An 11,858-nucleotide genomic window follows, 5' to 3' on the forward strand; every position below is an offset into this window, starting at 1 on the left:
TAAAGATAGAGATTCAAAAGTTCATCAACTTTATACTATGTTAATTTATTTGTATATGTCTCTGTACCATTGTACTTTGGTTTATGAGAATAAAGATATATATGTAGTTCAACCTGCCCCGAGACAGCAACCCAACAACATATCTAAACAATCTAGAGAACATCATTTTTCTTAACACAATAGTTTTTTTTAATAAAAAAAAAAAGTAAAGTACTGTGGATTCCACTTGCACAATTTACCACATTTATATCAGTGATAAAGATGAGTTCAAATCTGAAATGCAATAAATGATTTCCCACAATAGTAATGTGATATTTGAATTTGTAAAGTTCTAAATTGCTCGGAGTATATCCCGCAATACCAGATTTCGGATATAACCAACACATTATCATGAAGATATACCAAAGACAGACTGACAAGGTTTTGACTTGGGATAGACACAAGTTATACCCTGCCACATTTTGTTTGTGCCTGTCACAGGCCAGAAGCTTGTAATTCAGAGGTTTCCGTTTGTTGTTGTTAATATACATATTTCTCGTTTATTATTTTTTACATCAAATTATTCCGTTGGTTTGCTCGTTTGAATTGTTTTATATTTGTCAACTCGGGGCCTTTCATAGCTGACTATGCGTTATGGGGAAGCGGAAACTCCGAAGACGTGCGTATCGAGAAAGCTGAGAAATGTTCACTCCATACGAATGTAAATACATATCAAAGAAAAGAAAATTAACAATAGGAAAAGGAAAGACGTCCCGTTTATCACAAGCCTTGGAATAAAGATTATCAAATTAAAGAAGATCTGAATTTTGCCGTCATTAACATTTTTGTATGTTGTTGTTTATGAGTTTATTTGTTTTATCAATATTGTAATTATCCATATAGCACTAGTTGTAAGTTCTGATTATCTACCGCAGTGCATCACTGAGCATTAGTAAATTCAGCAATTATAGTAGTAATTAATATCAAGACGACCTTATTTGTAGAACTAGCAAATACTAAATCCCATAAAAACTTAAATGCATGGGTGGTTATTAGTTTTTCAGTTATGAACATTATTATAATGGCATCGGCGAGACTAGATAACACATATCACCGATTTTTAACAAAAATAAATCACAAAAATCTATATCATTTAGCTACGAGTACTTTATCAATCTTTTCTATTGAGACATTCTAAAAGATAATTACAGGAATGCTGCTTATCACCTATTGCACAAAACTCAATGTTAAACAAATTAGCAATTATGTTCAGTCTAGCTTTTACCAGATATGTAGACTGCGCTAGATAAGATTATGACCATAAAACAAATTCTTTTTGCAGTAGAGTTTAAAATTAGGCATAAACATGTTACTATGTTCGGGACTTCGCCAGAAAAAAATGCGTTGCAAAACTAAATGAAAACGAAATTTAAAAAAACTGTTGCGATACTAGCGCTCAGTTTGCTAACATACTTATACACGAGGGTAAAGATGGGTATTAAAAGCTCAAATGAATATAATGCCTCGTTCACACGTTCATTTAATTCGAATCGAATGCGAATTGAATTCGCTAATCGCGTTCACACACTCTTCTATTTTAATTCGAATTGATTCGAATTGATTCGAATTAGCTAATTCGAATTATCCAATTCGCATTAGAAATACGCTTTTGGTAATACGAATTAAAAGTTAACGTCGTTTCGACAGTTAATTAATTAAGTTTCGAATGCGAATAAAACTAATTCGAATTAGTTAATGCTAATCGAATTCGAATTACGTGTGAACTCAGCATAAATTAATGAATAAGAACACAAATACACACATAAAAATTAATTCTCTACACGTCGTCTTGCACTACAATTCCAATTGCGGAGATATATTATCCAATCTTGACCAGCATATACACAAAACATGCATATGATTATTATAAAAACAAACATGTGTATATAGAAAACACAGATTTGATTGAAACCACACCATCACCGTATAAAACGCCACATTCGTGGTGTTGAACGATATTAGAAGATGTGGGATGATTTCCAATAAGACAACTGTCCATCCAAGTCATATTTGGAAAGAGTGAACCATTATAGGTCAAAGTACGGTTTCAAGACGGAGCCTTGGCTCACTCCGAACAGCAAGCTGTAGAGGGCAAAAACAATGCATAGTAATACCATTCAAACAACAGGAAAACCAATAGTCTAGTCTGTATAAAAACGAGAAACACTATAACGAATCACGTCGAAAAACGACAACCACGGAATATGAGGTTCCTGATATTTGATATATATATAATTGCAGAAAAAAATACCATATTATTAAAAGGCAAAATTATTCCTGTTTAATGAATGACTCATCCTGTTAGATGCAAAATCTGAAACTCCTACGACACTTCAAGTTTTGGAGAGAAAAAAAAATTAAAACGTTTTATTCAATGATATGGGTTCATTTCAATATAAAAAAAAACACGGAAATATGTCGTCAAAAAGTAGTTTTTATCCTATAACTTGAATTTTATGTCTCCAAATCTGCGACTCAGAAACCATTGGCGTCTGCAAAGTTTCTTAATATAATGTAGATGAACTGTTGGGTTTCGATATTGTACTAAATAAAATGATACCTTGAAAATACCACCACCCGAAGAATAATTTCATTTTTTTTTTATATCAAATTAAAAAAGAGAAATATACAAGTTTTATAAATATTATATTAGGCCTAATATGAAAAAAAACTTACTGTGGAATACCATTGCCTATATGTTTGTAGCACAGTTGAGTTACTAAAATATTACGTTTATTAAAATCTGTAACGTCAAAGCAAACATGCATGCACGTTTATCGAATCTACTGAGCAATAGGCAAATGTACCCTTGATACAAAAGAGCAAATGGAACATGACGTTATTTTCATAAACTGATTGTTTTAAATGATATTGGATCGTTCTAATTTGACTTGTGACAAAACTACACACACCTATGAGAATACATATCAAGTATTTATGGATAACAGACGTGAAACGTGAAAAGTATATCAATTAATGGAAACATTAATCAAAATTGAATTCATAATGGCTACAAGAAAATTAAATAATACACTTCATCTATCTCTTTAGTGTACCTAGTCCATATAATTATGACGTCTTCCTAGGAAGGCGTCACAGCAAAGGATGAGAAAATCTTGCAAGTGTGATTTGGTTAAGCCATCTGAAACAAACACCAGAGATAATATGGCATTACTACAAATGTATGGATGCTAAGAAACCTCATCAAAATTTAAGTGATCTTACCGCTGACTGTATTAAATATAATTCTCAATACTTCACTCTTTCGCAACAGCATCAGAGGTTCTTGAATGCTCCCATATAATAAACTCTAAACATGCTTCTGCTGAAACGGAACGCTGCACAAAATGTTTTGGGTTACAACACGCCGTACATAAATTTCATGACTTTTTTTTAACAGTTACGAAGTATGCTACTTCATATTTTCTACTCTTTGACATTGAATCTTCCAGTTATTTTTTTTTTTGAAAAAACAACAAGTAGGATAATAGTCATTACGCGGGCGTGTTTGTTCTGTATTTGCACTGCTTCAAGCAGATGACCAATTCTAGTGATTGTTGTTGGAAAAAGGAAACACCAATTGTGTAACTGATTGGGAAGTGTTTTCATTACTTATTTACCAGATATATGCCTGTTTTTTTCGACAATTCTTTGTCAAGTTTTGCCTGCTACACATAAAGTAAGTGACGCAACATCATCTGTGCTCTGAATTGGAAAGAAAATAAGTGCACAGAGTATTGCTGGAAAAAGCCAATGATTTCTGCCTGACAAGCCCTGTCAAGAAGTGCTACTTCTTTCGATAGAGAGTTCGTCGATAAGTTTTATGAAAAGAGAAACCACTTTGAAACAAGTGATCAGAATGCCTGAGTTTCTTATTGACAACATATTTGTTGAATTTGGAGGTAGACTTTTCAACAAATTGTCGGCATTCCTATGGGAACGAACTGTGTGCCTCTCCTTGCCGACCTCTTCTCATTTTATATGTTTCTGAGTTCCTCCAGACATTTGTCAAAAACAAGAAGATCAAAAAGCCAGGTCATTTGATTTACTCATTCAGATATATCGATGTTCTTTCCATTTATAGTCAAAAAATTTCTAATTGGGTTCCATCAATATATCCCCCAGAACTAGAATTCAAACAAACAGACACAGCTTTCTGCGCCACGCTCCTACTCAGACTTTGTAAAACGTCATGTGTGCCTGAGCAGCAAGTTGATGAACCAGTAGTATGCCAAAAAACGTCTCGTCCTTTTTCTAAAAAAAAGTTCACCGGAAGGTACCAAGACTTGTCTTGTTGAATTTAAATTTTACTGTTTGTCTTTTTTTTTGTGACATTCATTTGTCGTGGCTCTGTACTTATTCCGTTATTGTGTTATTGTGCAATTGTAATTTTCATGTATTCTTGTCTTTATTTTTGCTAATGTGCTTTGTCTTCATGCCTTTTTTGCTTCTTTGTTACATTTATGTTTGTCTTTATAATGATTAAGATTATACCACAATGTTGACTGCTGTACCCTATTTGTGACATTTTTACCTTTATGCCTGTTAGGTTTTTTTTCACACATCGTTGTCAATTTAATGAACATTGATAAGATGTTTAGTTAGCTATAAAACCTGGTTGAATTCAGCCTTTTTTCTGCACAAGAAAAGCCTTTACCAAGTCAAGATTATATTAAAGTTGTCATCCATTCGTTTGATGTGTTTCAGCTTTTGATTTTGCCAGTTGATTTGGGAATTCCGTTAAGAATTTTCCTCGGAGTTCAGTATTTGTGATTTTACTTTTTACATCTTAACATGAATAAATTATTGTAAAACTTGCCACCGGTAAGTGTGCAAGTCTGGTCACGTTGCTCCCTCTGTAGTGCAGCAGTCCAGATACAAATTCAGATTGCATGATACCTAGATAAAACTCACTTCCGTCACTAAGAGTATATGGATGGCGAGCAATTAGTGGCAAATTGAATGCAACAAGTGTATTTTGATTGGCATATGTACATCGAATTCTTTCAGAATCTTCTGTGTTCATCTAAAGAACAATCGCAATGTAAAACTCATGTGTTTGTGTTACTGTCCTTGTTCTTAGTTATGTAGAGATTCCCAAATAGAACTTGACCAATGAAACAGAGGAAGCTGTAGTTTGGACCTCTTCAGCGTTATAAACTTTATTTTAGTTGTTTTGCAAGCAATTCAGTAAAAAATTTTGTAGTAATACACGAATGACGTTTTGTCGAATAACAATTATAGTAATACGCTTCATGTAAGAATAAACATTTATTAATTATAGTTTTTAGTATTTTGGATTTGTTTTGTCTAGGTCATTGCTGAAATGGTAGATTTCGGAAAAAACAGAACAAGCATGTAAAAAGAGAATCCATTTCCGGGAATATATTTAATGTTTTCGAAAAGAGGGACTGTTGAAATGCTTCCTTTATCTTCTCATTTTTAAAACATCATTGATACGGTCATAATTATTATCTAACTGTTTACAAAACTTTGAATTTTTGAAATAATAAATCTTTAATTTTTCTCCCTAATGCCCGCGTCACACTGTCCCGATTTTTATATACGATGGACACCCGAATGCGAAAATTGTAAGTTCGTACGAAGTTGGTCCAGATCGCGTTAAAATACCAAAAAGTGACCGAAGCAAGTACGATGAATAACGAAGTCTATACGATGGTGCCGAAATTATATACGATAGCAAAAGATGGACATACGAAAGTTAACGGAAGACGGGTATTTAAGCTTCATATCTCAGCCAAAGCCTACACGATGGATTACGAAGGCTACACGATGGATTACGATGATGGCGCGATGGCCATACGATGTCTAAAAGACGTCGTGTACAGCTTACCATGCATTTAAATTATATACCGAAGGCATCACGCGTTTTAAATTGTAAGTACATGTATGTTCATAATACAAGTGTACAAACGATCTAAAAATGCGTTCTACCTGTTTTGAACTTTTTTATGATACGAACAGAATTTCGAAAACATATCGTTTCTGTACAAGTCTGCCATGCATGGCGGGAAATCGATCTTTTTGTCTAATTCTTATAAAACTTAGTTTATTATACCCTCGCCTACTACATGTAACTTGCGTGTAGATAAAATTGTTATGGACACTCTAGAACCAAAATGCTCAAAACTTGGTATGGTGTTACTCGTTACGAATATATTAAGCGCTCTTGACTTTAAAGTTCAAAGGTCAAGGTCACAGTGGCACTTGAAATACAAGGCAATATCACCCTTGTGTACACTCTAAAACCAATATGTTTCAAAAGATTTTAACCACATTTGGTATATTGTTCCTCCTTGTAATGATCTGACATTTTTTACGTTCAAGGCCAAAAGGTCAAGGTCATGCAGATGGACTTGTTTTCCTCCTTGAAATAGCATAATACACAGGAAATCGGTTGCTCATTTTTTACCTGCTGGTTCTAAAGACAATATTAAAGGTATTTCCAGTTACTGAATGTTTTGGTTGATTTCTAAAAAAATAGTTTATGTATCAAATATGCATATTCAATTTACCATTTTCTGCATGTGTCATATACAAATAAAGTGTCCATATTTGTCCCCAATATGTTACATACGAGGGGATGCCACGCTCGGCATTGCCTTGTTTGAACTGTAAAATGTGTGCACTAGTCTGAATAATCACCCATAATTATGCCCATGTATACTGATCTATCTTAAAGGTAAGGTAATGGGTTCGTTGATCCCTTTTATTCAAAAAGAGCTCTTTCCAGGAGAATGTCATAATAATATAGACAAAAGGAAGGATGTGGGGAAAGCAACAAATGCGTCAAAATATGACATATAGAAAACAAAATGGTCATGGAGTAAACATTCGTGTGACAACAACTCAGACGATACATAAAAAATCAGAATAATGAAGAAAAAGTTGATTTCCCTATATACGTGTACCTGCAGTGTTGGTGTACGAGGCGCGTTTATGATTCATTATGTTACTTGATATGAAAAATTGACAAAAAATAATATTTTACTTGTAAAAGTAAATCCTGAGCCTGTAATAGCTGCTCTTCTTGTTCCATTTGAATTAATAGAAACAACGCTGTCCCTTTCTTGTTCTCATAGAATCATATGATATTAGCTCCATGTTTTGTGAATGTCTTCCTTAACAGTCGTATTAGACTGACCAGTGCATATCGCGCATGGCACTTTAAATGTATTTTAGCGCGAAAATTAACTTACATTTAGCTGGATTTATTGCCGTCGTAGTTCCATCTTGTCGCCTTCGTACTTTTATTCGATGGCAACACGACGGGATTACGAGGTCTTCACGAAGTCGTGTTGCCATCGTAAGACCTTCGGGTGGCTTCGTGATTCATTCGTGTAGACATCGTAATGTCAAAACTGCCCGATGGAAACGATGGAAACACGAATGCAATACGATGTTCAAAGATGCATTTCCGGTGACATTACGATGGTGAGGATGGTGATACGAACTCAATACGAACCCTCAACATCGGACGCACCTTCGGGGATTTTTTAACATGTTAAAAAATTTAGAACCCTTCCCGAAGTTGTCCCCGAAGGCTAGAAAAAAAGGCCGATGGTTCTACGATGGTTAAAGATGGCACCACGAATAGCCCGATCTTGATACGATCAGTCCCGATTTTGAAAATTTCCATAATCGTGTTGCCATCGGCGTAAAAATCGGGACAGTGTGACGCGGGCATAAGGAATAGTTTACCATAACTGTATTTGGCAAAACTTTAAGAACTTTTTAATTCTCAATGCTTTCCAACTTCGTACTTTATTTGGCCTTATTATTTTTTTTAAATCGAGCGTCAATAATGAGTCTTTTGTAGACAAAACGCGCGTCTGGCGCAAATATAAAATTTCAATCCTAGTATCTATTTATAGCAAAATCTGAAAATGAAAGTGCTTTATCTTCGACCTTATTTAATGCACAACTGTGACCGTATTTCTTTTTGTCGACATTAATATTTTATAAACTACATATAATGATGAAACAGTTAGCAAAAAATTAGCCATTAGTATGCTCAAAAAGCTCATATAAACACCTTGAACATTCTATTATTGTTGCAATGCATTTTTTTTCTTCTGTCATATATTGAGATTTTCTTCAAAAACTCGATTGTTGTAATTTGAAAAAGATTGTTTTAATTTCGCTGCTTTATGCTATTTAATTCAATATCATGAATCAATTCAAAATCCATGAATGTAAATGAGGGGAGAAAACTAGCTTTAATAATATTTCGTTGAATAATTCTAGTTTTATTAATTCAGTAAATAAAGGTTGTTACGTTTGTAAATCCGAAGAGTAATACCCAATTGTTAATAAAGCTGACATAGGTGAGTGTTAGTCCTCGTAAACAAAATCTCAAAATGCATTGCAAAAACGTTTTATTTGTAGACATCTTCCAACGTATTAAACATTTAATTTGCCACTGACCTGCAATTCCGACAATTAATTGATACTCATTTTCGTCACTAAGTTCAATGTCATATAAAAATGGGACAGTTTCAATCAAAACTAATTACTTTTGTAAATTGAACCGATTCTTCAAGTTTCCGTCTTAAATATGTAGCCGCATTTGTGTGCATTCTTAATATTGAGATGTAAGCTGTATTTGATAATCATACATAACATAAAGGTTGAGGACGAACACGGATGCGGCCACTTTTATTTTTGACAAAAACAATCTGAAAAGTGTCATTTTTTTGCATACTTGATAGATTTTCATATTTAAGTTTGAATCGGAGCGTTTTTGATGACTAAATCAGTTAAAATCTTTCACATAAACTAATTGAATGAACCTAAATAGACACTTAAGAGTTTAAAAAGAGTCCAAATCTTTCGTCAGATGAACCAGGAATTTGAGGCCAAAATTGGCCCTTACCGGACCTACTCCTTTTCCGAGAAAAACCCTAAACGTCACCAATTTTGTAGTATCACATGACCTCAAATGCCATCGTTATAGATGACGTGTGCACAAATTTCAATCCCAAAGGTTAAGCGTAAATAGGGTATCATTATAGTCAATTTTCGAAAAATGAAAAGCGATTCGATACATTAATCAGTAATATCGTTTTAAGTAAACAACAATAAATGACTTATTGCGATTCTGCAATAACTGGCATAAGTATCATTTGTCAAAAAAAAAAAAGATGAAAGGATTTTTTTTTCAATTTGTTTGCTTTATTTATAAAACCATTAGAGCCTGTGGTGAAATCCAGTTTATAATTAATTTCTTCATAACTTCAACATAATAACCACCTATATTAGTGATAAAATTATGCGTTCATGAACTTCATATCCTATCAAAGAAACAAGCATAACTTTACCAACTGAAATATAGTTATTCTATATGCCAGCGAAAGCTATTTTTTTTGAGAGCCCAGGTGGTCGTGTGGTCTAGCGGGACGGCTGCAGTGCAGGCGATTTGGTGTCACGATATCACAGTAGCATGGGAAATCTAACATTGTTGGGTTGATGTTTAGACGAGTTATATATATATATATATATATATATATACAGATGTCGAAATGTTGATGCTACATACGTATGATTAGAAAGTGAATACTTCGAAAACTTGATTCATCTGTAATGATAGAACTATCTCGAGGTTTATTTTATGTGACCGCTGCATAAACCAGATTTAACCAGACACTGTATCTTAAATGGCCACTCGCAGTTGTATTTTCATGATAGATGCTTAAAAAAAATGCACCAAACTTTGAATTTGTTACTTAGTAAAAGTACATCATTTGCTGTATCGAAAATGAGATTAAGGTATCAGACGTTAGATCTTTTTATTAGGTTTGATTATAAACCAAAATGAGAGATACAGAACGACATGTTAACAAAGAAAATGGAAGTCTGTTCAAGATTAAATTCCATTATATGACTTAAAGGAAGTTATGCATCCATTTCCACTTTCTATATAAATGTGCCTTTTAAATTTTCTTCTTTGAATTGTTTATTAGTTTTGTTATATATTTCTGGCATGTATGGGATGAGAACTAATACATATGTATAACAAAGGCAAATGCGTCGAGAAGGGCGACAATTTAAATGGCCACTGGAAGAGAATATTCGATATGAGCGTCTACCGGGCAACAAGTCACATTCGGAACTTATAAGAGTTTCGAGTACTGTAAATGGGAAACAGTATTGGTGTTATTGACGGGGAAAATTATTTACTTATTTTCCGTCTGTCGTTCGTCAATTTTTTTAAAAGTTTTGCCTGCTGTACACAAAAGGATACCACACAACATCATCTGTGCCTTGAAAGGGAAAGAAATGAGTGCACAAGAGCTTGCGGGAAGAGTATTACTTCTTTCCGAAGAATTAAGTCTTATTACGTTGCTCCGTTTGAAGTAACACACTGAATATCTTAATTAGTCACGATGACTATTCAGTTAGTCAAATATCAGCCGAAAGGTAGTCAAAAGCATATATGACTACCCACCAAGTCATTATGACTATCTGCATGGTCAATTGACTATGTTAGTGGTCACAGCACCACGTGGTGTAGAGTATCGGTTTTCACGCGCACTCTTTCGCGTTCCCTTTGTTCCATAGATTGTGTAGATGTAAACAAACCAGAAGGCACGGAAACTGTTATTTTGTCAAATAAACCAATTGTTTAAAGTAAGTATGATGTTTTAATTTTAACTTACAAAAATTGAATTTAAGAAAAAGAAGTGTATAAATGAAAGTAATATCGGTACATGTTTACATAACCGGAAAATAAAAAAAGGGGGATATGTATACGGGATATCAATTTTGATACACATACAACGTATTGTCGATTGAAAAGAGTATTTAGCGATATCTTTTTTTTCACCTGAGCAAAAACTGTTAAAAATAACTGCAATCGATATTCACAACAATGAATTAAAAATTCTGGGTGGCTGTCAAGATCCTGGTGCTTACATTACAATGCTGTGATATAGGATGGGTGGCTGTCAAGATCCTGGTGCTTATATTACAATGTTGTGTTATAAGATGGGTGGCTGTCAAGATCCTGGTGCTTATATTACAATGTTGTGTTATAAGATGGGTGGCTGTCAAGATCCCGGTGCTTATATCACAATGTTGTGGTATAAGATGGGTGGCTGGCAAGATCCCGGTGCTTACATTACAATGTTGTGGTATAAGATGGGTGGCTGGCAAGATCCCGGTGCTTACATTACAATGTTGTGGTATAAGATGTACAATGTTACAATGTTGTGATATAGAATGCGTTGCTGTCGAGATCCCGGTGCTTACATTAAAAATTAATGGTATAAGATGAGTGATTAAATCACTAGATCAAAGATTTTAAAATTAGTTTTTTTTAACTTTTAACATGACTGATATACTTGTTTATTGTTATATTTTAGCTTCTAAAATGATACAATTATATTTTTCAGCAAATGAAGACATTGCTATTTGTATGAACACAGCTGAGAGATTTTTTACCATAGAGAATACCACACTGACACATGCAGAGTTGATACCGACAAAATATCTGAAATAAACACTTCAAATTAACAATGAGTTTATAATAAATTTATTTTCTTTATTTGATTTTTAGACTTTAATATATGTCACTGAGTAATGGTTACACATGGAAACTTTTAAAGATATAGGAAGGTTTTGAACATTGAGCACTTTGTGGTCCTATACTATTGTCATTGTTAGTATTGCTGTTGTGGTATTTTTAATGATATTATATTCCAGATGTATTTGTCAATCCTATGGAAGAGAAACAACAAAAAGTATAATAACAGAAGAAATGAACCATAACAGAACGAAACGGAATGAAACGCACACAA

General features: G+C 33.7%; 1 long non-coding RNA gene across 1 annotated transcript; it reads left to right on the forward strand.

Moving 5' to 3' along the window:
- The first annotated feature begins 10,523 nt into the window (after positions 1-10,523).
- On the forward strand, positions 10,524-11,605 carry LOC139514826 (uncharacterized). Its single transcript, XR_011662717.1, has 2 exons — positions 10,524-10,689; positions 11,454-11,605. It is a non-coding gene; the product is annotated as an uncharacterized lncRNA (long non-coding RNA).
- Positions 11,606-11,858: the final 253 nt, after the last annotated feature.

The sequence above is a fragment of the Mytilus edulis genome, chromosome 3, assembly GCF_963676685.1.
Source record: "Mytilus edulis chromosome 3, xbMytEdul2.2, whole genome shotgun sequence".
Classification (NCBI taxonomy): Eukaryota; Metazoa; Mollusca; class Bivalvia; order Mytilida; family Mytilidae; genus Mytilus; species Mytilus edulis.